Raw genomic sequence first — 5201 nt, 5'->3', positions numbered from 1 at the left:
TGCCCACACCTTGAATTTGGACTTGTGGCCTCCAGAACAGTGAGACAATACATCTCCATCATTGAAGCCACCCGGTGTGTGGTACTTTGTTCCGGCAACCCTAGAAAATTAATACACTCCTCAAAATCACCTCCGAGATGGAAAATAAGCCAGCTTTGGATGCTCTTGGCAAGATGACAGAAGACACTAAAATCAGACTCAGATGTTACAGGCAGAAGAAACAATAAAATGAGAAATGAAGGTGGCTGTTAGGTTAGCTTGAGGGGGAGGAAAAGTTTGCACACAAAAATGAAAACTGACTGAGGAGTTTGGCCTTTATCCTCAGTCTAACCAGAAGCCCCTGGAGGCTCCCAGAGCAGAGGAAGGAGCAGGAAAGCCACGCATCAGGACCGGAAATCTCAGGACAAAGGGCGAGGGAAGGAGCACAGTAAGAAAACCTGATAGGCCAAGGAAACTAAAGGGTGTTAGAAGATTCCAGCTTGGACGGGAGGCAGTCGAAGTGGGAGTGAGAGAGAACCATGAGCAGACATCTCCCAGAGCACTTCCCTGATTTCTGCCGGCTTACAAGTGAACATCATCACCGATGTCATGCATTCAGCATTTATTGAGCACCTACTGTGTGCCACATACTATTTATTCTAGGTGCTGGGAATACAGCAGGGAATGAAAGAAAAACCCCTGGCCTTAAAGAGCTGACATTCTAACAAGGAGAGACAGAAAACGAATAACAAATGTAATAAGCACATTCTTTAGTAAGAAAAAGGGTTAAGTAGTATTGGGTGAAAGGCACAGGACAAGGAGGAGGACGCAGCTTTAAACAGAAGGTCAGGAAGGGTCTCCTTGAGAAAGTGAATGCGAGCAGACACTTGAAGGAGGTAAGGGAGAGAGGCCTGCAGACCACTGGGACAGCATGAGCTTCCTCCTCCCTGCAAACCACTGGGAGTGCACCATCGTCATCCGCTCCTTCGTGCAGTTACTGAACATGCTGTAGCCATAACTTCGTTCCTTCAGTAGTTCATCCAGCAAAAGGGAACAAGGCATCGTTTCCTGATCCCAGTCATTTAAAAGAGAGCGGGGACAGAGCTTTACTTATTCACTGTATCGCCGATGTCCAGCAGTGAGTACTCAATAAATATATGTGGAATCAATTAATTCACCTAATATCAATAACAATTTATGAGAACCAGACACCCCCCATAACTTCCCTATAAGGACTCAACTTGAGGCAGTTAGTCATATAAACAATAGATTGGAGGCTTTTTTAAGACGTGAAGGTACCACTCACAACATGATCAGAACATGATTTCATTTTTGCAGTTTTCCTTCCAGCCCTTCTGTCTGCATAACTGACCGTGGGTATGATTCAGTGTTTTGTAATCACAAACGTACGATTTTGAGATTCGGTTTTTTTCTACTTATCATATCGTAGGCATTTTTCTCCGGCACTTCATAGTCTTGATCACTGAAAATAGATGCATAGGGTCATTTATTTTCAGACTGCCAGCTAAAGCAGTGTTGCTTCCAATGTCCCTGATTTATAGCGCCCCAGCTAGCAAGTGGGCTCCATAGCTCAGTGGTTAGAGCACTGGTCTTGTAAACCAGGGGTCGCGAGTTCGATCCTCGCTGGGGCCTCTCGTTCGCTCGCCTTTTTTTTTTTAAAATCATCCCGTCTAAATACGGAATAGAGACACCAAAGTGGAAAATGATTTCTGAAAATGTTCCTTAAGGCAGACTTAAAGATTACTCCTCCGGCAATGCAAATGATGGGCATCCTTAATGTGCTTTAGAAGTGACCCGGAAGAGAAAATCCTGGAACGCAACAAACAGGAGGAAAAAAAAAGAAAGGAAAGCCGGCCTAGGCGACCCCAGCGCTCCCTGGACCTGCGGGCACCGGAAAGGGAGGCGCGAAGCTCCACGGGCTCGTTTGCAACGCCCTGCAAACAGAGACCCAGCGCTGAATCACGCCAAGTGGACGCGCGGCAACTGGACCGCGGGCGGAGCGGGCGGCCGAGGGGAGGCGCGCGCCTGCAGTGACGCCGCGCGGCCGGCGGGCGGCGCTGTGACACCGGCTCCCACTCGCCTCCCCGGAGGCCGGCGGGTGCGCGTCCCCGCGCTCTTCCCGGGCCCCGAGCGTGGCCAGCGTTGCCTGGAGCCGAGCCCGCGCTGCGGCTGCCACGTGGCAGCCCGGGCCTCAGAGCCCAGCCAGGCTCCAAGGGCCTGCCCCCTCCAGAGGGAGGGAGAGCCACTCCCAAAAATCAACAGTGGGACGCCAGTGTTTGCAGCCGTTCTCATTTCTCCGCTTTTTCCGTGAATTCCAGAAAGCCTCGTGACTACAGTACAGAGTCACGAGAGTCCTGTCTGAATGCATGAATTTTCCCCACCCAGCATTTCTTTTCCCGTGTCCCAGGGCTAGAGCTTGTTGAAGGACTCTCTGTAAAATAGCCACTAGCCACATGTGGCCGTTGAGGGCCTGAAATGTGACTAATCCAGACTGAGATGTGCTGAAAGAGTAATATATACATTAGATTTACATAATTTGGTCCCAATAAAAGAATGTAAACTATCCCATGAGTAGTTTTTTAATTGATTACATGTTGAAATGATAATATGGAAGATATGGTGGATTAAGTAAAATATATAATGACATTAATTTTACATACTTTTTAATGTGGCCACTGGAAAATCTTAAATTACATCTGTGGCTCCCATTTGCAGCTCTCATATTTCTGTTGGATGGTGCAGGTTTAGCGACCTAGAGTCCTGTGACCTAGAGTTCAAGATAATTTTTAACCTGTGCTCACACCAGGTAAACCGATGGGCAGAGAGAGTCTCGTTTATCTCTGGGTCTCCCAGAGCACACGCTGTGCCTGGCAGCCATAAGCATGGCATGGGTTGAGATGGAATTAAATATCTCCCCAACAGAGTCTTAAACTCCACAAAGAGCAAAAGAATGTATTTCTTCAACTGAGTTAGCTTTGGGAGTGATGCTACTGTAAGACTTTCTATCTTGGCTCACAAGGTTTTAGCTCTGGAAAAAGACACATACTTTTGTGGGTTATTCTGCCCTTCTGTGCTCGGGATATTTGCTACTAGGAATGCTGGGGAAGTGAAGTGTTCAGAGTGCTTTGAGGAAATAGGCCCCACTGATGCAAGAAAATTATCTATAATTATCACATAAGGGTCAGCACTTCATTGACACTGAATGCCTTTTTGCCAAGTCATTTCAGATCCTCCAATACCTTAATACTAAGACTACTTACTCTGGGTTACTTGGTCATCAAGTAATAGTAAGAAAAAGATGCCTTTGAAGCATTCAGTCCCATGTCCCTCTGGCCATTACCAGTCCTGGTCCTTCCTCCCTCTTCCCCCTCATCCAGCCAGTCTCTAAAAAGAGCAAGCATGTGCATGTGTGTGCTTTGCTGAACTTTTCAACACCCTAGGCTCTAAGGAAGTGGAATATGTTTTGGCTATGACCTAGTGATTGTTTCTCACAGTCCTAGCCCCTTCTTGAAGCTCATGGGCATCCATCTTCCAGAAAGTAAAGCCACTTTGCCAGAGAAGAATCTCCTGCCTCTCCCCCAGCTTCCCAACGTTTCAGGGGTCCCCGTCAGTTCCCTTCTCTAGACCCACTCTCCTCCTGTTCAAAACCTGGGTTCAGAAGGCCTTGAATTTGATGGATGTGGGCCTTTACTGTGATACATGAATTCTGAGTACCTTTCCCTCGGGGCTCAAAATACTTCCAGGCCAGACCCTATTTTTGCCACATGTCTTTGAAGAAAAATTGTACAAGAAAAATGAGGCAGAGTAGCTCAAATATTGGGTCCAGAGGTTAGATCCAATCTCCTTGAACTCGCTCGGGATTATCAGCCATCTTGCACAAAATGATCCAGGATGTAATTCCTCCCACCTTTATGTTGATGTCTTCATCTGCAAAGAAGCTAAAAGTGAAAAATGTGAGGGTTGGTTAGATCCTGAAGTTCATCTATCCTAGAGAGTGTTCGTGAGTGTTACAAAGGTAAAGAAAACAAAAACCGTGAGAAAGAGCAAAGGAAGAAGCTCAAAGATGATCCAAAAATGGTCTTCAAAAAATCATGAGCAGTATATTGCATCTTCTACAAAGACAAAACAAGAGAAGAGGAATCAAAGAGAGGCTTGATGGATTTAGATTAGGTTAGGTTAGGTTACCCTACAAATGGAGATGGCTAAAGAAAAAAATAGAGTCTGTTTCTTTGGAAGTCTAGAAAATCTGTCCAGGGTATGTCCAACCGTACTAAAGAAGTGGTCGTGTGATGATCACGTGACCTCTAAAAGTCCTTAACAACCCTGGCATTTTATGTTTTTGTTCTCCTTAAATCTGGACGCTTTGCAGGATTTGGAGAACTTCTTGAAGACAGGGATTATTTCCTCTCTTAGCTCTTTTATTCCTCACATACCTGGTTAAAAGCCACCAACTCTTCTTGAGGACCCTCCAGGGAGACAGGCGCACAGGAGATTGACAGGGGCATTGGTTCAAGTCCAGCTTAACAGTTCCCCATTCCCTCACTGCTGTAGTCAAGGGCAAGTCGCTTAACTTCACAACGCCTCACTTTCCTCATCTTCAACAGAAGTTATGTGGCAATGCATAAGAAGCAAGGTTTTGAGGTTTCAGATAATGTATACAAACTTGGCACATAATAGGTACTCAAAATGTAATTACATTTAATTTGCTATTTGCTGGGGAAAAATTGGAGGCCCTGGAGGTACAGAGCAGAATCTGCCCTTATTCGGTCTGGAAGCTTCAGCCTGGGGCAGAGGAGATGACCAGGAAAGGGGGACTTTCCTTGGAAACCTATCACTACAGGCCTCCTCTTAGACCTGGGATGAGGCATGGGAGTGAAATATGGTTCTTAGGCAAACTGGTGAGGCATGCCAGATTAACATCCAGAAAATCAAAGGATATGCATCCATTTGAGTAAGTGTTGGTTTATTACCTTATGTCATAGGCATTTACAAAACAAAATAGAGACGTGCAGTGGGATTCTGAGCAGTTTGACAGACAAGTGCATAGGATAAGCCAGGTGCACTGGCAACGTGGGATTGGGTCTCCCCGCAGAAGCAGCAAAGAGCATCTGTCCAGATAGCAAGATTTCCCCAGACAGGACAACCACACCGCCCCTAAGTTCTCTCCGCCTGTGCCACCTCCACCCCCGCTTCCCATACAT

At 46.4% G+C, this 5201-nt stretch overlaps 1 non-coding gene across 1 annotated transcript; it reads left to right on the top strand.

Annotated features, from left to right (window-relative positions):
* The first annotated feature begins 1559 nt into the window (after positions 1–1559).
* On the top strand, positions 1560–1632 carry TRNAT-UGU (transfer RNA threonine (anticodon UGU)). Its single transcript has one exon. It is a non-coding gene; the product is annotated as a tRNA-Thr (tRNA).
* Positions 1633–5201: the final 3569 nt, after the last annotated feature.

This window comes from Diceros bicornis, chromosome 38 (genome assembly GCF_020826845.1).
Source record: "Diceros bicornis minor isolate mBicDic1 chromosome 38, mDicBic1.mat.cur, whole genome shotgun sequence".
NCBI lineage: Eukaryota > Metazoa > Chordata > Mammalia > Perissodactyla > Rhinocerotidae > Diceros > Diceros bicornis.
This window is presented reverse-complemented; position numbering and strand designations above follow the sequence as displayed.